At 36.2% G+C, this 24,616-nt stretch overlaps 1 protein-coding gene across 2 annotated transcripts in view; it reads right to left on the reverse strand.

Annotated features, from left to right (window-relative positions):
• The window catches only part of stx8 (syntaxin 8), a 111,228-nt gene that overhangs the window by 13,703 nt on the left and 72,909 nt on the right, over positions 1 to 24,616 (reverse strand). The gene's annotated exons all lie outside the window — the stretch shown is intronic.

Here is a 24,616-nt window from a genome sequence, read left to right on the forward strand (position 1 = left end):
TATGTTCAGTCCACTTAAATTTGTAAACCATTACGTTAATTTGAGCATTTGGTGTTGGGACAACATGAAGGAATTGTGTTGTTTAACTACCTGGTTAGGGGATTTGTAGTTCTCACCATGCATTGCGTGGGATTGAATTAAGAGAGGAAAATGTTGACAATAAAATTAATCGTAGAAGCTTAAAGTTAATAGAAAGACTTGTTAGTTTAATCTTCACTTTAGTTTGAAGATTTAGAAGAGTTTAATTTAATGCTTTGAGTTTTGAGATTTCCAACTTGCAGAAGCACCCATGCTTTGGGTGTTGGCAGCTTAATTAGCTTCTAACCTTAAAAAGTTTGAAAAGCTGACTTTTATTAACATTTTTAATAGTTTGAAGTGATACACTGTCTGGGTTGGTGTTTTATATTATGTTACTAAAACCTTGTAATAAACTGCCAGCACGTTTTCTGCTCTTTTACAGAATAATTTCTCTATAATTTATTTTGTACACATTAAATCATGTCAATGACAAAAAGTCAAGTTAAATTTTCAACATCAAAAGTTAACAGAGCAGAGATCAATATCCCATAATGCAATTCAAAACTGTAAATAAACAGAAAATACTTGTGAATCACAAAATATGGAAATATAGGTAATTAACTGATCATTTTTTACAGTTTGTATAAAAATCCCCACAAAAAAAAAAAAAAAAAAAAGGCTACTGAGTTTCTAAAACAAAATCAATCCAAAAGTAATATTGTAAATCCTTTTTGACCACTGAAATGGACTGTACGGTTACTGTTTGTGGTAATTTGTAGCATCAGAAAACGGGCCATTTTGTGCAGAATTAGCTTTGTATTAACGCTTCAATTGAGCAGCTGGAATATAAAATGATGACAAAAAAAAAAAAAACAGCCACAGATCAATTATACAGTATATATTTTAAAAACATATACAATTAAATACAATAACATATGAACCATTTTATTGTGAGAGGTTGCATTAGATCCTTTAAACCAAAATCAAAATTTTAAACCAACAACATGTCCATTAGTTTCCCAGAGATGGATTGCGGCTGGAAGTGCATCCGCTGCGTAAAAACGTGCTGAATAAGTCGGCGGTTCAGTCCGCTGTGGTGACATCAGATTAATAAAGGGACTAAGCCGAAATAAAAATGAATGAATGAATGTCCATTAGTCTATATTTACTAAGTTTTATTTATTTTAGTAGTCATATGAAATAAATATTTAATCTCATTACAAACTCAGACATCCACCGCAAATATATTAAATTCTTGTTTTTACTCTCCAATGAGCTATAGAGACTTTTTAGGTCCCCATGAGAAACAACTGACATCCGAATAAGACTATAGTGCATAATCCTACAGAGAAAAAGAGAAAGAGAGCAGCAGGCGACAAGCGAAAGTTTTCCTTTGCAGTCGCTTTATGGTGTGTGTGAATGTGTGTGTGTGTCTATGTGTAGGGGATTTATCGTGGCCTGTTATGTGTGGTTTGTGTGTGCTGGTAGCTGTGGCTAAACCACACACCATCTGAGACCTTACTGACAGTATTAATATGCACTCGTTTGCCAACATCTGTGCAATTACTTCTAAAATATTTCCACAAGTGGCAACAACTTGTGTCCAAGCAGACTGGACCACAATTGCAAAAGTCTGAAAAGACAGATCATGTGGATACAATTGTTGTGGATCAAGTTATTTGCTCAAAGTTCAGAAGATTTTCTTAAGTTATAGCGCCCCATCGTTCCATACAACTGGTAAAATTTGGCATTAGGATGTTGCACTACTTGCACCACAGAAACTGTGTGCCAAACTTCTACTTCCTTCAAACTACAAAATAAATAAACAAATGCAAACACACATACAATAGGCTTGATTTAGGCATGTGAACTCACAATGTACTAACTGATGTTAACAAGCGCGTAAGTAAGTAATAAGTAAATGTTGAACATGTCAATTTACACTAAACCTAACCCCAACCTAACAGTCTACTTATAATCTATTGAGAATTAGTTGGCATGCAGATGCAATGTAACTTAAATTCAACAAAATGTGTTAAAAGGACCATCAAAATAAAGTGATACCATAAATGCTGTACAAGTATTGTTCATTATTAGTTCATAATAGTAAATGCATTAACTAATGAAACCTTATAGTAAAGTGCAACCATATAATAACCAATATAATCATTTACTTCGGGGGAATAACTTTGTATATATTGCAGATATGCAAATTTGCTTATTATATAGTCCAAACCATATATAGTTATACATTAAATACTCACTAACCCCAAACACAATAATATACTGTAATGAAGAAAATAAACATAAAAGGATAAAGGGAGAGGAAGGAAAATCAGAACAAGCTAATTATTTAGGTAAAGGTGCAGTAGGTGATTGTCTTCAGAAACATTTTTTGTTGTGTGGTTAAAAGTCTCTTCACATTCTGATAGTCCTGATTAAAGTAAATAATCTAAATGTGTTTATATGTGTTTTTATATACTGGGAATGGCATAAAACTAAAAAATGTTTGTCTAATTAAGAAACGTCAGGTCGATAAGTAACTCAATTAGGTAACTCAAACTGTCACTCAACAAATTTGAATGTGTATTTCTGCGCACCTTCTTTACACAGATAGATCTATCATTTGCGCATTCATGTGAAGCATGGACAGCTGACAGAGAGAGTGAGTGATAGCTGACAAACTCAGGATCAACATGACCTATTTTCTGAAAGAACAACGTGGCTTTGTATCCATTAAAAGAAAGATACTTTCCAGAACTTTTCTAAATCCTGAATCAATATCGGAATTACTTGTCCACACTGGAGGGAAATGATGTTATGCAGTTCAAAACAAAGATCTGAAGGGTGATCTCATGGCTGAATTATTACTTTTAGACAGGTATGCTTTATAACTATTTCAGCCACGCAAAACTTATGTGGATTGGGTGTTTTTTTGTTTTATGAATGGGCTTATATGCACAGAGGTGTTTTTCAGCCACTGAAAACGTCCAGTGAAAGATTGACTATTTTCAAGTTCATGCAGTACCTTTTACAGCCTCAATAATATAGTCAGTTAAATACACCTAAGCATTCGTTTAATTGTTCAAGTGTAAAAGGAGATGTACAAGAATCAGCGAGCACAGTTGAAAATGAAAGTCACTTGTCTTGGTAATGCAAGTGTAATGTAAAAAGATGGCAGGATATTTCTGTTTTTAGCACTCCTTTTTTTCTGTTCTGATTTTTATCGATTTGAATAACAAAACAATTAAACATGTACTGTAACAAGTAAATAATGCTTCTCCGCCTAACCAGCTTTACTGAGGTGAAGTTTGATTTATATATTTACACACACGCTCCCACTCTAACGTTACTTTAAATATTGGGTCCAAAACAGTGTGTAGGTACAAGATTAGCACCATTTCATTGCCTGTGAACAATGTTGTATTTTATAGTCATTGGTTGATTATATGATATCACTATTTAGAATTTGCAAACAATACTTTTCTAAAATTATATTAAGGAGAAAGTCTGCCAATGTCAGTTTTGGGGAAAAATATCTTCTTTACCCGCGGACATATCAACAACTATGCTGGACAAAGTGCATGTTTCCATCAAGTTTTCTAACTGGTGAATGACATGATCTAGTGTTATATAAGGTTGTCTTTCATCGTCTATTTGGTGCGCGTACATGACTTTAGGAAATGTGGCTTTGGATTGGAGGGATGCAAATTTTCAAAGCTATTATGCTAACGTTAGCATTTTGATAGATCGACTACTGCTCCTTTAAATAACTAATAATCAAACCGGTTTTATGTAAGGATGAACTAACCAAGGTTATCTTTTTTTTATCAGGCAGAATGAAAAAAGAACCCAAAATAAATTTCATTCAGTTTTTCATTGTACAGTAGTACTATTCCATCACAAGACCTGTGCTACTGTCCTTAAATAACCAAGCATCTGTATCATGATTTGCTGAGCTTTTTCAGCCTGTTTCAGACTTTTGGAGCTAATCCACAATAAATTCACTTTTATGAGGTCATATTTATCATACAAAATATAAGACAGTGGAGACTGAACATCACTAGGCAAAGTGCCATGGAGAATTCCCCAGAACAGTGTGGTGGAGCCTTCAGCAAACCTACAACCATTTATATCATTTACTCTTGAACATTCTCACTCCAGATGATATTTCATTTAATATGTGGATGCGTTGCTGTTGCCAGACAGATTTTGCTTCTTTCGAGGCATAACATTAAGCCATATGTAAAAAGATCAGTGGTGATTTATGCCCACAATCAAATAAAAGTGAATTTAGCTTTAATGTCATCCTACACTGTAAATAAACAGTATTATGAATTTCATGGTTTTATTTTCATTATTATTATTTATTTATTCGCTTTAATTGCGTTGTTGGATCTTGATCTATCCCCAACAACTTTTTTTTATTACAAGTCATCAGAAAAAAACGACACAAGGGACAAACGAAGCAAATGGTATACTGTGGTATTGTTGTGAAAATGAACTTTAACCTTTTATTTCCCACACTCACATATCTGGCCATCTCTCAGTGATAGTAATCTTCGATTCATGACCAATCCCATGATCCCCTGCATTCTGCTAGTGTTTGAAGAGAAACATGTATTCACGTTTTACCGGATTCAACACTTCATATTTGGCAATGGCTCGTATCGACACCGATACGAACAGGCAAAAGAGTTGAACTAAAAAGTAATCATTCACTTAACTCTGAGTCGACTATTTCCTTGACGAATCAATAGTGTTAAACATGATGCACTTTCAAATTTAAGCCTGGATGCTGGATGATTTCATTTATTTAGAGCTGTGTTACACACTGCATGAAAGGTCATTTTCAAAAAAACATAATAGGGGCTCTTTAATTAACAACATTTTATGTGATCAAGCTGAATAATTTATATATGAATCTAAACATTCTCTACTATAGTGCTTCAGCAATATACACGCTTACAATGGGGGATTCATCGTCCCTTTCTTAAAGGAATGGATCAGAAAAGACCATCGACGTAAGGGACTTTGTCAGAGCTTGATATAAAATTTACAGTCCACAGTTCATGAATCAGTTTCTTCCTCCATTTTACAAGTGTAAGCAAGAGTGATTAAAATAGTTGCCTACTTGTTTTCTCTAGCTTGCAAAATGCGTGTTTAATTGTGTTTTGTTACTTGTAACCGCTCCATGTGGCTTGTAGTGTATCTAGTTAACTCTATATTCTCATATTATGTCTAAAACCACATTGAAAACGCGGTGCGTGCCACTTTCTTCACGGATTTAAAATGCATTTGTGAGCTTGCGATCCTCTGCCGTTTGTCATTGCTATGACCCCCGTCAGCTGTTCCTACACACGTGTGGCAGTCAAGTTTCAAAATAGTTCAGCTTTTGCCACTATGTGGATAATACTGAATGTGTTTCATGGTTAAGAATAGAGTAATTTAGCTTTAATGCACTCCTGCATTGAGCTCACACATACATTCTGCACTCTAATTGTTATTTTCTCGCGCTGAATGCAGTCAACCAATCGCAACAGACTGGGTCATCGGACCAATCAGCGCAGATTAGCATCGCGCTTAGGAGGGGTTTGGGAACAAATTAAATCGCTGAACAAATCATACGGGAGTCGTTGGGATAATTAGGTAAAAAATAAATGCATATTATAAGACAATAGAAGTGTTTTTTGACCTTGTTTGCATCTCAGCCTGTTGATGGAGACCCCCAAAACCAAAATATGACCTTTTTTAATGAATAATATGGGCTCTTTAAAAACAAAAGTATCACTTACAAGCAACAAAGAATATAAAAATCTACTTGTGTGCTCCCCACCTGTGTTTATGGAAGCTGTTCATACATACAGTATGAGAGGCACAACATCTAAAATACCTTTAAAAACGCACATTTGTATGTGGTGCAGTGTACCAATTTTAGAGCTTGTAGAGAATCCTCTGAGACTTCCAAACTCCATTTTAAAGTCTAAATCTATTACGTGCACTGGTACATTAACTTTGTATCACACGCTTGAGAAATACTGTGTTGAACCACCATCTGAACAGAATCATTTTCTTCAAGCATCTGAAATGAACTGCAGAAAGACTATACTGGCATGATAAGATTAAAAATATACATATAACGCCAGCGCAAAACACCACGGCTCATTACTGAATACATCCAATGCAAGAATATTATATTATTTATGATTAAATAGGAATTTAATTGTCCATTTTGCTTTGGTGCAGATCTAGCTGTGTGGCTTGCTCTGAAAACAGCAAACTTGCTGAAAGGCTCTTTCCAGAACACAGAGTGAGCGAGTGAAAGAAATAAAACAGGGAACGAGAAACAAAAGTAAAGAATGAAGCGGAAAGAAAGGGAGATTAATGAGGAAATAGTTAAAGACGAAAAGAACAAGGAAAAAGGAGTAAAGTGTGAACAGGTTGACCTGCGTGTGGACTTTGAGGCAGAGCAGAACACGTTCATACAGAAAGCAGCGAGCAGCTTACTGACAGAATTTCAATACCTAGCAGCAGCGAGCTGGATGTAATTCAGTAGAAACGGGAAGTTGTACGTGTTTTTTTTTTATCTTCTTCTGCTTGCTGCCATCAGCCTGCCAACTCAAATAAGCCTCGCTCCAGTGTGCAACAAGCTGTTTTGATGAAGCCTGATGAAGAAGTATCTCCAACACATTTCAGACTCTGATACAGAAGCCAAAACAGCCGTCACTCACAGCATTACTGTTATTGGTGGAAAGAGTGAAAGGACCAGAGGTTATATATATAATATGTTGTGTCAGCTGATAGGTACAAAAAGATATATATCAAGAAATCAAGAACCTCCCCCAAAAAAAACCAACGAGCCAAAAAACACCGACAGAAACACAATACCACTAAGAACCGCAGATCAAGGCATATTTTGAAACGCATTAGGGTGATTTTACCATGGGTGAACGTGCGGTCAAAGCAGACTTTGGTTTTCCATTGAAACACATGCGAATATAGAGAGTGGAAACACAAGCATATGTGTGAAAGTTAGATATTTTGCTGTTTAATACATTTGAAGTTTGGGAAATCTGGCCTGTTATTTGTAGAAAGCTGGTTGACTAATAGTGGATGAAAGTGCATAGACTGACCTACTGGCCCCATGCAAAGAATATAAAAAAAATTAAAAAAAAACAACAACACACATATGTCTAGCCAAAGTCAAAAATATTAGCCCTCTATTTTTTTAGATGTTTCCCAAGTACTTTAACTACCCCACCAAGAAAAAACAAAAAACTAAATTGGACTGCATTTCCTAAGTTCTAATGTCGCTAGTTAACAAATTCAATGCATTTTTTTCAACACATCTCATAATATCTAAAATATCAACCTCTACCAAATGGTTGATATGTCGGTTTATGGTTAAAGTACCGGAATTAAAACACATACTATAAAAAAATCTGAAAATATGAAGTGTAAGGCCAATTTTTTTTTTTTTAAATATTCAAAAATAAAACATTTTTGAATACTAAATCATCTTTATTTTTTGAAGAATGCCTTAAAATAATTCAGATTTTCATTTAACATGATTTTGGTTTTACTGTTAAAAAAAACAAGAAAACAAGTGTAGTAGTGCAACAGGATTAGGTCTGTTTGATTTTTTTGTAAACCAACAATGCTGTGTGTGTGTAAACCATTGCTTAAAACTTTAACAGTCATTATTTAAAACCATTTGGTAGTTTATTTCACTGTAGTCCATTTTGGACATTTTCACTGTATTTCATACAATATTTTTTTCTTCAGGGTAAAGTCTTTTTTATCATATTTATATATACTTTTTTATTTTTATTATAATTTATATATTATTATTATTAGTCCCTTTAAGATATATATATATATTTTTTTTTCGATTGGAACAAAGTGATTAGTTACTCAAAGCAAGTAAACCAATTGCCTTAAAAGCAACACGTTGAACAACAAAAAAATTATGTAAGTACACCTATTGTAACTTGGAACTGTTGACTTATTTTTTTTAAATAAGCAAAATGTACAAATTTTTTTTGAATAAAATAAACTAATCGCTATTACCAGTACACCTTTATTGTTTTTGGTTTTTTTTTTTTTCAGCTTTTCTGTATCTAGCAAAATGACAGTAACTAAAATAAATCTGTTCTTACTCCAAACTCCTCTTCTAAATTCAATACATGCTATAATTGTAGATTTTATAAACTTAATAAAGCACCAAATGTGTAATTTTGTAATAATTACAGTAATTATTTGACAGCAGATGTGCTAAAACAGTCACTGTAAAAAGGGATTAGTTTATTTAAAAAAAAGTGAGCACAATTATCATAATTATAAAATGTAAGTCAACTTAAAAGGTCCAAGTTACAGTGGCTTTACTTACATTATCTTTGTGAAGTCAACTTGTTGCTTTTATTGGTTTACTCAATTGGTTAACAATTGTTTACTCACTTTAAGTAACTAATCCCTTTTTACAGTGTACTGTCATCATGGCTAAAAAAAAAAGTTTTTAGAAATAAACTATTATGTTTAATAATGTGTTAAAAAAGTATTCTCTCGTGATAATTTTAGGGCTGAAAATTTAGACTTTATATATAAATTGAATGCAGATTTATACTGTATATAATTCATTCTCAAGTTAATTAAATCTAGCTTTGCAGTATTTCCACAAGGATGGGGAAAACACACTGATGACCGCAGTGGCCTGGCCAGAGGCATGTGGTTGGATGGAGGTGCAGGTTTCCTGGCTGTGCTATAGACCAGAAACAGGTTCATGAGTATTAATCTGGCAGCTGTAGTAATAGATATGAAAACATTTCTGAAGGATGAAAGCCAATTTGGCAGCAGAGTATTGATTACGGTCAAAAATGAGTCGGAGGTCAAAAAGTGAACCTTTTTCACTTGTCTATTACAGAATACCTCCATGTGCTGCAGTTTCATTGAATTAAAATCCACAACTCAGAGGTTAAGCCCTATTAAGCATTTTATACCTGGTAGTAGATCTACAACAGTAATCTACAACTTGTTGATCAGACACAAATTCATCAATCGTTTACATGTATTCATCCATTAAGTGAATTAAAGGGACATTCTCTCATAATTCATCTCACTGTCACATTATCCACAATGTACTGTATACGAGTTCTTCTTCAAATGAGCACAAACGAAGATATATTTTTTAGAAAATGGCCCATCTCTGTAAGTTTATGCAATAAATGTTCAGGACTGGGGAGTAATGAGAGACATGTAATGGTATTATGAATTCAAACAATAAAAATAGAGTAACTTTTTTTGTTATAATTATATTTAAAATAGTGGCATTGTAAACAAATTAGTTACATGCAAAAAGGTTTTTCAATTATTTATAACTTTTAAGTATATTTTATTTAATACTTAATCACACATGGGGGTTTAAACCAACAAGGCAACTGACTTTCTATAAAACAAAATAAAATGTGAGCATTTGCAACTCAGTGACTCATTATGATCATCATGACTTGTTTTTACTAATAAATCTGAAAAAGACACGATTATCTATTATTACTTGCAACACAACTTCTATCAGTTTTGAAGGATTAAGCATCCAACCTAAAAAAAAAACAAAAAAAAACAAAAAAAAAAACACAAGATACAGTGGTTCTTGATCTTTAAACATTTTTGTCGGGTGACTCGTTTTTAAGTTTTCTCGTATTTTGAATTCTGAATGGTTATCAGTCGGTTGAATTATTTTTAAGAACGTAATTGATAAGTGAAGTTTAGTTATAAACAAGTTTCGAGAGGATCACGTGCTTATGATTGCTACCTGCTGGATCCGCATTATCCAATTCTCAATGCACCAATCAGACGACTCCTAAGCTACTACAAATACCCTGGGTTACGTACCACCGCTATCTTCGTTTTGAAGAATCCCCCCATCCACCCCTACTCCTCCTCCTTCCTAGATGGGTGACACGGTGGCCCAGTGCTTAGCACTGTTGCCTCACAGCAAGAATGTCTCTGGTTCTAGGCTTTACCAAACCAGCAGACATTTCTGTGCGGAGTTTGCATTTTCTCCCCGTGCTCACGTGGGTTTCCCCCGGGTTTCCCGGTTTCCTCCCACCGTCCAAAAAACATGCAACATAAGTTAATTGACTAATCCAAACCGGCACTATAGACATGCTCCTAGTAAATGGTTATCTCTCAAGAGCAATCACTGGCTGTTCATTGGTTATTACAGCGGGGGAGTTCTCGAGATCTACCTGAGCTCAAACTCCCTTCTCGCCTTGCAACGGGAGGGAGCCCCGGGCTCGAGGATCTTATGAGCTCAGGGCTCTCTCCCGGGACAGCATGCCAAACAAGCTTATAATTAATCATCAGCTAAGTGTGAACTCTTGAAATGACACCGACACTGACAATGACGCTGACATTCTCCTAGAATTCGCTTTGCATTCAGTAAACAGATCCATACGAACCACACATGACTCATATGCTTCACATGCTTTTTCTGAAATATTATACCAAAATATTATGTGATGAATTAATGTGATGTGATGAATTAAAGTCTGTAAAAAAATGAAATTCGTGTTTATTTTGAAGAAAATTATATAAAAAAAACTATAAAAGTCATGAGGAATGTTAAAATAATGTTTGTTGTATTATCTGCAATGAAATACAAAGTCAAAGTTTTTATCCTCCTTACACTGGCTGACTGTTAATTTTTATATTAAATTTAAAATATTGCTTTTTATCTATAAAGCTTTAAATAATTTAGCTCCTGTTTATCTAACCAACATTTTGTCTCGCTACAATCCAACCCGCTCTTTAAGATCTCAAAACTCAGGGCTTCTCATAGTACCTCGAACAGCAAAGTCAAGTAAAGAGGGTCCAGCCTTTTTATTTATGGCTCCTAAACTCTGGAATAGCCTTCCTGATAATGTCCGAGGCTCAGACACACTCTCGCAGTTCAAAACTAGATTAAAGACCTATAATTTTAGTAAAGCATACACTCAGTGCATCACTTAGTGGTATGATACATGAATGTGCCCCACACAGGTTTCTTCATCTCGTTTATATACCCTATGAACAGCAGCTACACTAATTATTCTCTTTATTCTCTATTTCCACCTGGGGATACTTATCCCGAGGCCCTCAGAGACTATGCAGCACCACTGATTCGATCCAAGACCAGCGACGAGAAGATCCCAAAGTTTCCATAATCTTGGACCAAGTCGTATCCTGAGCAGCTGCTGTGGTGGTCATGGAGGAGTGGAGAGCATGAGACTGATTCCTGTGATGCTCCAGGGACAGACAAGTCTCGCTGACGTCCAGCTTCTCCAGCACCAAGACTGCAGCTCGGCACAAGACGTTTGGCCATAGGAGAAAAGTTGTAATTTTTTGAGGTTTTTTAATTCTTCACTTTTGCCAATTTCGAAAAAGTTTTTTCCTCGCCACTGTCACCACTGGCTTGCATGGTTCGGGATCTGTAGAGCTGCACATCGATGGATTTGCTCTTTAGAGTTTGGACTCTCAGTAGTGATTATTAAACTACACTGAACTGAGCTGAACTGAACTGAACTTAAACACTGAAAACTAAACTGACACTGTTTCAATTTACTATGATCTTCTATGTAAAGCTGCTTTGACACAATCTACATTGTAAAAGCGCTATACAAATAAAGGTGAATTGAATTGAAATGAAAGTAAATTTAGAAATCACTACTTTCTTTTTTTGTGTTTTCCATGCTGTCCCAGATTTTTCTGATTTGAGGTTGTAATAATTTTGCCTTCAACTGTATGAGTTTGGGTGACAGTAAAACATTTTTAGCAGAACTATTTGCATAACTGAATCCATAGCATTCCTTAAAGGGGACCTATTATGCCCCTTTTTACAAGATGTAAAATAAGTCTCTGATGTCCCTGAGTGTGTAGGTGAAGTTTCAGTTCAAAGTTTCCGTAACACAAATAAATGTACAACTCTTTGAAACTGCCCCTTTTAGACTTTTATTGATTTATTTATGTTTTGCATTTTTAGTGTCTGGTGCTTTTAATTCAAATAAGATTTTGCTCTTTTCAAAAGATGGCAGAGCTACAAACACCAACAAGTCAGCATAGCAGAAGATTCAAAACAGGACTAACTTGATCTCTGTGAAAAACTGTAAATGTCAAAAGAAGTGTATGAAGAATACTGAGTTTATTTGTGCATCCTGAAATGCCACATTTATAATCCTTCAGCAGGTTAAATCTGGACGAGATTTCTCATGAGGTAAAAAGTTGTCGTGTGATGGAGCGTGAGGGTGAATTTAGTACTGAAGATTGGAGGCAGGATTTGATTTGAACTGCAAATCAAGTGCTTTGCACACATCTGGCAACCCAGGGCAGGCTGGTCTCGGATGTTGTGCGTGTCACTCGGTAGGGTGGCCGGGTCTGACGTAGCTTTTTTTTTTCTCTGGATATCAGTGGCTGTCACATGAAATGTGTGTGACTGACAGACAGACAGACAGACAGACAGACAGACAGACAGACAGACAGACACAGTGAACTTCTGGAGACTGGAGACACACACCTTCATCACCACCGAACACGTTTATACTGTCGGTGTGCGGTATCATATTACGTTAAAACAACTCTCTCCTATCAGTCCTTACTTCATATTTGCATTCAGGAAAAATTGTGTATAAAAAATATTGTGTATAAAAAATTGTGCATAAAATTCTTGCGTGTGATCGGTTTTCACAGTAAAATGTTCACCGCATGTGCAGATTTAGTACACATTCACGCAGAGTGCATTTTTGGACTTGAAATACACCGCTCAGGAACAGTTTAAAACTGTTGTCATGTCAACTTGCTGCAGTAAACAAAGCCCACAATGCTTACCCTGCCTTTGCACTCTTTTTATTGGCCCAATGCTCTAGAACTGAACACGGTTGATTAAAATAAGCTCAATGCCTTCTGCCTTCAGATGACAGTGAGAGCTACTACCGCGAAAATATAAAGTGCTGAAGATGAGAATGAAAACAACTCTGACAGATTTTGTTTTCAGAAACCACCTAAAGTTACAAATCTGATTACTGATCATGTGGAGCATGTTAATCCACCATCTACATTTTTCGAAGAGTTGATAAAAGACTTCCATTGGCTTCAAGTCTGCTATGAAAATAACTAAAGCATTCACTGTAAAGTCTGTGGGATGGAATTTTTAGGTAACTGTTTGCCACATCTACACATTTTAAACACAAGAGATTCTGTTTAATCCTTCATTTAATCGTCAGATGATGTCAGCCGTGCAGCTATATGTAAAAGTTAACACCACGTACACCATCGCAAAAGGGCTTGCGCTGACTAAGATTAAACTAATATTGCAGCTCATGAAAAGACCGGTATTGCTATTCAAATGACGTATGCAAATAATAAGGTATATGTCAAAAGCATCTGTGCAATATCAGACACCACCCGTGAAAATACAGCACAGTTATCGTTAACGGATTCATTCATGTCAAGCAGTGTGTGCAGGGCCGGTGAGCGGTCTGTGTATCTTTTGGTCACTCAATTAAGTTATAAAAATGTATTTTCTTGTGATAACGGGATTTCATTGAGACATATTTTCCTCACACAAGCATATATATATTTTTGCTTGTTAGTTTTGATTAGTGTTGATTTCAAATGCAGTAAATCTGTTTATATAAAACTTGTAGTAACTTTGCTCATAATTGGTGGGTACGACAAAATTTTGGCTGGTGCGCCTAAATTTTTAAAGTTAGGAGCACCAGAGCTACCAGGCAAAAAGGTTAATTTCGAGCCCTGTTAGCTAATATTTTAAATTATATATAAAAATACTATTTACCATTCACGTAGGCTATTATCAAAATATTTTGCAGCGTTTGCATGTCCTTTACTGCACATAATAAATTAAAATAGAAGTTCTATAACATTCATTACAAGTTGATTTAAAAAAAAACACAAATAGCTTTGCATTTTGTGATTTTTTTTTCTCTTAAAGTCAAATAAAAGCATGTTTTCCTAAATTTCATCATTGAAGATTTCTTAAAAACAGTGTAAAAACCTCATCTCGTCTCGTTCTCGTGACCACAATTTCGTGTCTCGTCTCATCTCGTGGAGTAAGCGTCTTGTCATACCCCTAGCAGGTATGGTGTGAAAATGCTAATGGCAGATGTCAGCTTCTCACTCAGGGCTGTTTATGCTAATGAGGGAGAGATTGTCACTAATGGGTAACTTTTTTCCCACGTACAAAGGGGGAATGTCAATCAAAGTGTTTCTGCAGACTCTTTTAGCAAGTGTGATAAAATTTTAGCATTAGAGGCTGACTATATTCACACTCTGTTGCTACATAACTGTGTTTAAACCATTTATAAAAGTAAGTTTTGCAGAACAGGTCCAATTTAAAGAACATCATTTCTATACATGGGAAGCACTGAAAAATGTGTTTCTCTGATAAATTCTCAAAAAAAAAAAGAGAGAGCAACTATACTGGATTTTCATGCTGTTCTTTTCGCTGATCACTGTACAACCACTTTGTGGAAAACTTCACTGTTCTTTATTTTTTTTAGCAAAACTATTTGCAAAACTGAATCCAGCATTCAGGGGCAACGCAGTGGGTAGGTAGTAGGTAGTGCTGGCTGGGCTGGGTCAGTTGGCGTTTCTGTGTGGAGTTTGCATGTTCTCCCTGTGTTCGTGTGGGTTTCCTCCTGGTGCTCCGGTTTCCCCCACAGTCCAAAGATATGCGGTACAGGTGAATTGGGAAGGCTAAATTTTCCGTAGTGTATGAGTGTGAGTGAGTGTGTATGGATGTTTCCCAGAGATGGGTTGCGGCTGGAAGGGCATCTGCTGCGTAAAACATGTGCTGGATAAGTTGGCGGTTCATTCCGCTGTGGTGACCCTAGATTAATAAAGGGACTAAAATGAATGAATTAATGAATCCAGCATTCCTTAAAGAACATCATTACTTGAGCTGGAACTGAAACTGAAACTGAAAAAGCAGCAATAATGGATTTTCATGCTGTTCCTTTCATTGATCACTCTACAAACACTTTCCGGAATACTTCACTGTTCTTTTTTTAGCAAAATTATTTACAAAACTGAATCCACAGAATTCCTTAAAGAACATCATTACTTGAGAGCAGAAAGCATTGGAACTGCACATCCATGTTTCTCTAGCCGTAAGACCTTTAGAGCAAAGAACTGTGTCACATATGGCTTAACTTGAGACAGTGCGTGTGGTAGGAGAAAATTAGCATGTCCACCAGGGGGTCCAGAGACCACAAATGTGGACAAGGCACGGAAATCATGTCAATGCTAAAAAAGCATCATATTGAGGGAACGTTCAGCAGATGACTGAAGAAGACGAGGCATAATGAGAGTGAAAGCATTCAAGAGTGTCAAAGAAAAACAGACATAACAGACAGAAGCAAGTGGCCCAAACATAAGGTAAGGTTTAGCTTCAGTCTCTCATAACAGCTCAGTAACTCTCAACTGGCAACACTGGACTCATGGGAAAACAGGCCTGCCTGCCGGTTTGCCTCACAGAAGCTTGCCATTCCAGTGACATAATTCTCCATTTCCGAACTCAGTGTTTGCACAGATATATGACAGCTGCCTTCTCTGGCTCAGGCTGCAATATCAGCCACATAACAAAGCAGGGCCTGTTCCAAGCAAGAGCTGTTTATTTAAATTGCTATTATACTGAATAAACCTCCAACTCCATAATGGGGAGCACAAACAGCATGCATTCACACACTGACATTGAGTATTTAAGATATGTAATCTTGTGTGAGTTAAACACTATAAAAAAAGTGTTCATGATAAAAAAAGATCACACTTTAACAAATAATAATTCCTTCGCCTTATTCCCTGTTTTATAAGAGGTTGCCAAAGTGGAATGAACCTCCTTTTACTATGGCAACTGTTATACATAGTGGATGATTTTTCTGCTGGAAACGCCCACACACTCTCATATATATAGTGAGTCTGGTAACTGTGGAGGCCATGTGAGTACAGTGAACTCATTGTCATGTTTAAGAAACCAGCCTGAGATGATTCACGCTTTATGACATGGCACGTTATCCAGCTGAAAGTAGCCACCAGAAGATGGGTACACTGTGGTCATAAAAGGAAGGACATGGTCTGCAACAATACTCAGGTAGGCATTGACACGATGTTTAACTGGTACTAACGGGCCCAAAATGTGCCAAGAAAATATTCCCCACGCCATTACACCACCACCACCAGCCTGAACTGTGATACAAAGCAGAATGGATTCATGCTTTCATATTGTTGACACCAAATTCTGACCCCACCATCCAAATGTCGCAGCAGAAATAGAGACTCTTCAGACCAGGATACGTTTTTTCCAATCATCTGTTGTCCAATTTTGGTGAGCCTGTGCGGATTGTAGCGTCAGTTTTCTGTTCTTAGCTGACAGGAGTGGCACACGGTGTGGTTTTCTGCTGCTGTAGACCATCCTCCTCAAGGTTTGATGTGTTGTGCCTTAAGAGATGCTCTTCTGCATACCTCGGTTGTAACAAGCATTTTTTTGAGTTACTGTTGCTTTTCTATACGCTCGGACCAGTCTGGCCATTCTCCTCTGACATCAAAAAAAACAATTGCACCCATAGAACTGCCGCTCACTGGATATTCTTTGTTTTCGGAGCAATTTCTGTAAACCCTAGAGATGGTTGTGCATGAAAATCCCAGTAGATCAGCAGTTTCTGAAATACTCAGACCAGCCTGGTGTATATATATATATATATATATATATATATATATATATATATATATATATATATATATATATATATATATATATATATATATATATATATATATATATATATATATATATATGTGTGTATAAATATACAATATGTATATGTATGTATGTATGTATGTATGTATGTACGTATATATCCTTTCAAAACCATCATTGTATGTACTGAATTGATGTATTTTAGTTCAAATTAATAGATCTGTAGAAAAAGCATGATTGTCATCTCACTCATATGTTTATATGTAATACACAGTGCAAAAAATATTAATTAGTTCTCAGTAGTAAAATGACTTTCATCTCTAACATTACAAAAGCTTTCTAATCAGTACAAAATTAACATAAATCTCATTATTGATTTAGGATCCATTGTCTTGTGCATAGAAGTGTGCATGTTCTGTGCTGGACTTACTAATGACTACAGCTATTAGACATTCATGAGGGACGAAGTGTGAAATTTGGCCCACTAACACCAACACATTTTTGAGGATATCCTAATGTCCACACTGCACGTGATGCTGTAAAAACGTGTGGCCTCCAATCAGACACAGATGTTCTCGCATATGACCTCATATGTTCATTTTCTTTCTCACCATCCCATCGTCATCTCAAACACTTCGGGCCGTCCCGCCTCCAGACCCATTAGAGCAACCGTCTTTCTCTAAACAACCGGTCGTGATTAGCTTTCATTCGTGCGCCAGATGCTTTTCACAAGGACAAACCAGAGCAGTTAACAGGTTCATTTCCATACCTGCTTGCGATGTGGAATGGGACACTTCCGATTCTGGGAATACTAGAAAGAAGTGATTTGCTTTTGGACCCGAGCCGCTTTTCCAGGCGCTAACTGCCAATTGTTTGGAAAAGTCAGTGCAAAACCCTTCGAGAGGTGGTGTTGTAAAGGAAGGGTGGATGTTGACAATCCGTGTCCTGTCCTTTCCACGTTGCCAGCTTTCTCCCACTCTGTCTGCCTCTCGCATGCAGCAATTCCAGTGTTCCCGCGCTATTCCCAAACCAGAGTCTTCCAGCAGTGACTCACTGGAGAGATTCCTCAGCATTCAAATCTGTTTCCTATAAATTAGTCTCTGTTATCAGAACATGTCTCACGCTATGGGCTGCTCTGGTGCCTCATTTACAGGCAGAAAGTATTTGAGCCGCTAATGAGATTTCTACTATAAAGGTCAACTTGTGGCTGCTCTCATCTTGCAGATGGTGTTTAAAACATCACAGGAAGGTGAAGTGTGATGCTTGGTGTTCAATAATTCCTCAAAGTATGTATTACTCAACATACGCCCATTCCGAATGCAAGGCTTTGTTATGAAACAAACTATAGCAAACCAAAAACACTTGCAACAATAAAAAATTGACACATTTTTGGACCAAGCTTAAATAGTTTTGAAGGCTGAAACTATTGACTGAAATGGTGACATTTTATTGACGGTGCACTCATTCCATGTTTTGTCTGTTCATGTACTTAACATGCAAGTTTGAGAAAAAAAGGACTGGTTTATTAAATTAATTGATCAGTATCTGGATAAAAAATAAATGTATGAAAAAAACAAACTGTCCATATAATTAAAGAAATTACATTTTCAGGCTAAACCAAAGAGAACATTTGATATTCATTTGATGTTTCACATGCCAAGATGCTAGAACAGAATCTGCTTTATGTCCTCTATTGTTGTTTATGGGGCAGTTTAAATGCCAAGTCTAAAAGTGTGATAAGCATGAGGTTCTCTGCTTACTTTTTCTATTTGCATATGCTTGCTATGCATCTACATTTAAAATAATGAACTTGAACGCAACTTTCTGGCATACACCTACACCTAACAAGTAAGGGTACTATTGGCTGTGGAAATGCAAGCCTGATCAGGATGACCCACATCAAACCATACTATACTGCAGTGGTCCCCAACCCCAGTCTGTGGATCAATTGGTACCGGGCCGCATTAGAATTTATTTTTATTTCTGTATTATTTATTATCTGAGTCTGAACAATCTTTTATTTAGAAAAATTGACGTATTCTCTGTTACATCTCGGTCACTTAAGCGGCAAAAATTAACCCACAAGCTAGCAAAATGAGCAAGAAACAAACGTTTCTGGAAAGATTCTTTGTGAAGAGGAAAAGACCCAGTGAAGGACCCACAAACTGCCGAGAAATGGATCAGCAACCCATTTGTCAACAAATCAGTTGAATCCAGCATGTCTGTGCAAAAAAAAAAAAAGATCAACTGCATGAGATCGCAAATGATGGTTGACTGTTCACATATTGCATCTTTTCCACGCGTGCAAGTTTGTTATTTCCAATGAAGGCACGCATATTGGGAGGAATACACTCGCATCCCAGTTGAAAACATCTTAACTTTTCAGAATGTTGCGAGCGCACTCGGAGTCATGTGACAGGAACTGACCAATCAGCTTCATACTTTGAAATATACACATTTCGGTAGACTAATTATATCAGACAAACACAGAACACCCAAACACTGCAATATCAGTGTTGGAGCATTGTTTTATCATAGTAGAGTTGCAGCTTGTCATACTTTGAGAGAATGACACTGGAGTGACACAATATGTTCATTGATGGGCTGTGATGTTATGAAGAGCAGGGTACACAGTAGTCACCAAACAGGGATTGCCATAACAGACAAATGGATCCATACAAAACTCTGCCCCAAAAAAACACTGGGCTGTAAAGATGGCCGATTGAACATTCTGACTGAAAAGTGGGACTTCCAAAAGAGCGGAAGAGTAGAACTAGACTCACTGATGAACACTGTCATGTCAAAGCAGTTAATAAAATCAGCATACTATCTCAAAAACATAGCAAGAATTACATGCTTTGTTTCCAGAGAAGACTTAGAGAAACTTGTTCATGCTTTTATCAGCAGCAGGGTGGATTACTGTAACGGCCTCCTCAATGGCCTTCCCAAAAAGACAGTCAGACAGTTGCAGCTCATCCGGAACGCTGCTGCCAGGATTCTGAACAGAAGCAGAAAATCAGAGCACATCACACCTGTCCTCAGGTTTTTACACTGGCCCCCAGTTACATTCAGAATAGATTTTAAAGTATTTTTACTTGTCTATAAATCACTAAATGGCCTAGGACCTCAATACATTACAGATATGCTGACTGAATACAAACCTAATAGATCACTAAGATCTTTAGGATCAAGTAAACTAGAAATTTCAAGTCAAGTTCAGTCAAAGCAGGGTGAATTGGCCTTCAGCTACTACGCCCCTGCTGCTGGAATCAGCTTCAAGAAATGATCAGATGTGCTCCAACATTAGGCACATTCAAATCAAGACTGAAAACATATCTGTTTAGCTGTGCCTTTACTGAATGAGCACTGTGATACGTCCGACAGATCGCACTATTGTGTCTTTCTTTTCTTTTTCATTCTTTTATAACCTGTTTTAACACATTTTAATCTGTTTTAATCGTTTTTATTATTTATTTTTATTTTCTGATACTTGTCTCTTTTACTCTTGTTTATGTAAAGCACTTTGAATTGCCACTGTGCATAAAATGTGCTATAAAAATAATCTTGCCTTGCCTTGAACACTACAGGTGTTCTAGGACTCATCACTTATAATCAGTACCACAACATGGAAATGAGGCATTAGTTCACTCGTTTGGTACTTTGTCTGATTGTCTGGTTCAGATGTTTAGAAATACTCAAATGAACCATATTAACAGAGCAATCAGACAAAGTTTGAACATTCCTTTAAGTCTGCATGAACCGGAAGTTGCTGAGACTTCTATATCAGTATGCTGATGCACTTCTAATTGAAACCGAATATTGAGTAGGGGCGGGGCTTCTTTTTTGCACATCATTTATTCATAGTAAACTAACAATAAGAAGGATGTGGTTAAGAACATTGTGTCTGAAACCGTCAAAATGACATCATCAGAGGACTGCCACTTCAAACACAGAAGCAAATGATCTTTTCTAATTGAAGATGACCAAATTGTTCAGTGGATTACCTTGCACAGATTAATTGCTCACCTAAAGAATAACAATATGCCCTAGCAAAATAAACCTAGTACAAGTTGAATTAACATGATCTTTAACTGAAACAGTCAGCGAACAAATTCATAAGATTCACTTCACTGCGAGCAGTAAAACATCTGTTTGCTCGCGTGTCTGGATCGCAAGACAACATTTGTAAGGTGCTGGGATTCATCACAGCTCTCAGGGAAAAAAATGACCCCTCCCTTACTGCTTACCCCACAGGAAGTAAGACTGGGACTTCAGCCATGCAACTCTGCCAGGGTGTCGGTCATGAAAAATATGTCACCCTTAGAAACTCATACCCCTCTCTGCCACTGAAGAGCCTGTTGGGTTGCAAAGTAAAGAGATCCAGACAACCATGATGTAAGCACAAATGTGGAGGACAGTACAAAAAAAAAAGTTTTTAATCCCACTGGTCACTGAACAACCCTAACACAGCCATCAATCAAGATACATGAGGAAATGGAAAATAAAGGACTCTTTTACCCCTCACAAAAAGTGCAAAGAAACAAATAAATAAATGTTACAGCTTGATTTGAGAATTTTCTTGAAAACAGTAATACATTCAATAAATTTATATGAAAACAAATTTGTAAAAATCTTACAGTTAAAATAGTAGTATAGTTTGTAATTAGTTGTCAAATTTTTTTCATAAAATGGCATTTACATGAGGACAAGGTGACAGACACAGAAACGGCTTTTGTTTATATTGAAGACAAATTAAGATTAAAGGCTCTATTTTAACGATCTAGGTCTTAAGTACATGGCGCAAAAGGATTAGAGACGTGTCTGAATCAACTTTTGCTACTTTAAGAACAGAAAACACTTACACTAGCAGCCCTACACGTGGTCTAACAGGGTTGTGCTTATTCTCTTAATGAATGAAGGGTGTGTTTTCAGAATAACCGATTGCTTTATAATAGGCTTGGTTTAATTGGCATTAAACTAATCAGAGTCTCATCTCCCATTCCCTTTAAGAGTCATTTGTGTTGCACCATGGCAGACTTGTAAGTGAAAAAACTGAAACATTTTCACTAGTGAGATAATTGCTTAACAGATCATCTGCGTGAGGATAAAGAAGGAGCCTCCTCCATTTGGCCTCTTTACTTTACTTTTACTCTTTACTTCACACCTTTACTTTCAAACATAGGGAAAGAGTGTTGTATGCATTCCACTGAAGACATCCATTAGCCTAGGTATTTAATTTAGTTTTTAAGTGCAAACATTTGTTTCAAAACAAATTTTCCAGAAAATTAATAAATGAACAATAATAGCGAAGTGTGGTTAAAAAAGTTATATCCAAACACGCGTCCTATTACTATGCCCCATATAATGACACATAAGTCTCCAAAACCCAACAGGTGGACAAATCTAAACTTGTTTTTATTAAAACAAATATAAATATGCATATAATAAATAATACTGCTAATAATAATAACATTATACAACTGCATATCGTCATAAATAACCTGAAAAATTCCCAGAGGTGAAAAAGGCATGAAGGCAGTGGTTTTTATAATTATGTAGAAAATAATAATTTTTGTGACATTTTAAACCTTTTATATTTTTCATACGTAAAGATATTTGTGTATAGCTGTACAATCTGTGTGTATTAAGCAATGTATTTGCACATAGGTGCATAACTAACGTGCTCTGCACTGGTATTTAGACCAGCTTTTAGTTGGTCAATGACGCAGTCTATTTTATTGAATCAAAATAGCAACGTGCCAACAATGCGCCTTAACACACCACGTTTTTAGACCAGCACACCAATGAGTCTACAAAGTGGCACAAATGGATTTGCTATTTAAACAATGTGGTGCAAAACGTAAAAATATATTGTTGAGCTGGTATGAAAATAGCAACAAATTGCGCCAAACACATCTTGTGACTTATTGTGTCGAGTGTATGATATGGCCTACATACTGAATGAAACCTAAGATTGTTGATTCGCTACTAAAAATCAACCATTATAAAAAAAATAAAAATTTAAATAGCTTTATACAAGTGATCTATATAAATTATTATATAAATTAAAGCAGAGTAAAAGCATATTTTTAATTATTTTATTCACTAAATTTTCAAACAATGTATAAAATGGAACTTTTTGACATGACATAAACTGAGTTTAAGCATTTGCACATTTTTGTTTCTTGTTCTCACATATTAAATGAAGATGCTGCTTTCCCCCTTTTTTCTTTGTATTTTCTAGATATTTGCACAGATCATTGTTTATATGTGAGTAAAGCCTATTATAAAGCAATAAAGCAATTAAATAACCACACAAAGCAATCACATCTCTTCAGAAGAACTGGATTAAAGTCTACATTAATCACTTGATTCTTATGGATTAGTTCCACAGTCTATTTATTAACATGTTGAAGCTCTGAAGGTTTGGTGGGCTTTAAAAAGAAGGAGAGAAATCTCTTTGTTTTCAGAGATTTTATTTCCTCTGAAAGATAAAAATCTAATAGGCACAAACCCTCAAAAACCTCTCTCAAATAATATACAGCTCACTCATACATTTTATGAATCTTCATAAATATCAGACTTTAGACATTGGACATGTCCATTATAACAATGTGTAAATGTTTTGGCGGAGAGTAGCAAACAAAACACTATATGCATTGTTAATTTTGTTTAAAGTTTGACTCAAAAAATTTTATTACTTATTTACTTATTAACTACTTATTTAAAATGAGCTGAATCGATCCAATTCTTAACTTTTTTGGGGGGACAACTTACTGTTTTCTGTTCAATCCATATAAATTTATAAAAGCAAACAAGTTAACAAATTGATTTGTGTTGGGACAGCATGAAGGAATTGTGTGGTATTTTTGTTAATATGGGAGCACCTTACACATAGTATAATAACATACTTTTGCATGCAGTGGGAAGCACTGATGTAGCCAGAGGGACTGCAGTTTTGAGAGAAAGAAAATGTGAGAGAAGAAGGGGGCAACATTTTAAATATATGTGCTATAATTTTAAAAAGTGTGCCGTACTTTGATGAATGTATATCTGACGGCGTCCTTACCACAAGCGCTGCTTGTTTTTCTTTGCCGGTATATAATCACTACTGGGGCAGCGTGTTAATTCTCTGCAACTAACTGGGGTAATTTCTCCTCCTGGGGTGTGACAGCAAGCGTTTGCCACCACCACAATTCCTCACAACTGTTACCACTTGGCCCTAAAGCAGAACAGAGTTTAGGGGCTCGTCTTTGCCAACAACAACATACAATATTGGCATCTCTCTCTTCCCACATGGACCACACTCTCCATTTGATGATATAATGCAGGCAATTACAATATTTACAAGAAATTGTGCTTTATCGCAGAATGCCTCACATCCCGTTTCCTCACTGTTTTATCCTTGATGTAAACACTCTCTCTGAGTTAGGATTAGCTGGACTGTACTTCATGTTGAGAGTTTATGAGTTTATAAACGGACACTAAGCCGAAAAAGGCTCGCTGAGTTTCAGCCAGTGAGAAAATACACACTCGGCCTGAGCTTGAAGGAACTAAGAAAAGATGTTTGTGTGATTTTGACACATGCGATCAAACCATAACAAACACGCTCAGATCTCCTCTGAAGGGTCATAAAACAATCAAATAAGCTTTATGTCTCTCTATGTACAATCCATATGATCATTTATAACCATAATCCAAAGCATCAACATAAACCTCGTTGTACATAGGTCGGTGACATATATTGGAGTCGGTGGCATAAGTTTTGGAGACAATTCACACACCAAGGCCAATTCACACCAACATTGAAAATCTCCCAAATATTGTACATAAATTCTCACACATTCCATGACC

Source organism: Danio aesculapii, chromosome 6 (assembly GCF_903798145.1).
Source record: "Danio aesculapii chromosome 6, fDanAes4.1, whole genome shotgun sequence".
Lineage (NCBI taxonomy): Eukaryota > Metazoa > Chordata > Actinopteri > Cypriniformes > Danionidae > Danio > Danio aesculapii.